Below are 760 nucleotides of genomic sequence, written 5' to 3' on the forward strand. Positions count from 1 at the left end.
CCAAATTAATCATATCATAATATCTATTAGGTACTTATAACGCGATATACATCAACAAAAAACCGTGGTACTATCATAGATATATAATAGTATACTTTAGAAGTTTCAAGTACCCACGAATAATATTATACAATCACAACAAAATAACTAAAATAGTTATCCTAGGTTTTTAATATGTAATTTCGTCCAAATTTGTACTTAAAATGACTATAAAAATAAACTGTGTAAATATATTTTTTAGATTTTTTAGTAACAGAATTAATTACTTACGTGGAATCTTGTTTTAAATTTTCAATTCTTAGATACAAAAATTGAACATTTTATAAATTTTTAACTACAAAATAATTTTTCAAATTAAAATTTGATAAATTTTGTCAAAATTTGATTTTTAAATGCTTATAAAAAAAAATTGAGCATATGTATTTTTAATATTTTTCAACTGATATTGTAGCAATATATCAGAAGCTTTGTATTAAATTTTTACACTTTTTGGCCCAACATAAAACTTTCTTGATATTTATAGAAAAAAAAACTAAAAAAATTGAAAACTGAAAATGTCCGTAAACAGCTCAAAAAGAGTCAAAATATTTTCAAAATTGTATGGCGTATAGGAAATGCTAAAATAAATATTCAGTAAAATTGTCATGTATCTGCAGTTATTCGTTTTTGAATTACAACAAAATAAGGAAATCGCTACATGAGAAATCGAGTGAATATCAAATGTTGTAAAAATATGAATTTCAACGATCATAAAAATTTA

The sequence above is a fragment of the Acyrthosiphon pisum genome, chromosome X (assembly GCF_005508785.2).
Source record: "Acyrthosiphon pisum isolate AL4f chromosome X, pea_aphid_22Mar2018_4r6ur, whole genome shotgun sequence".
NCBI lineage: Eukaryota > Metazoa > Arthropoda > Insecta > Hemiptera > Aphididae > Acyrthosiphon > Acyrthosiphon pisum.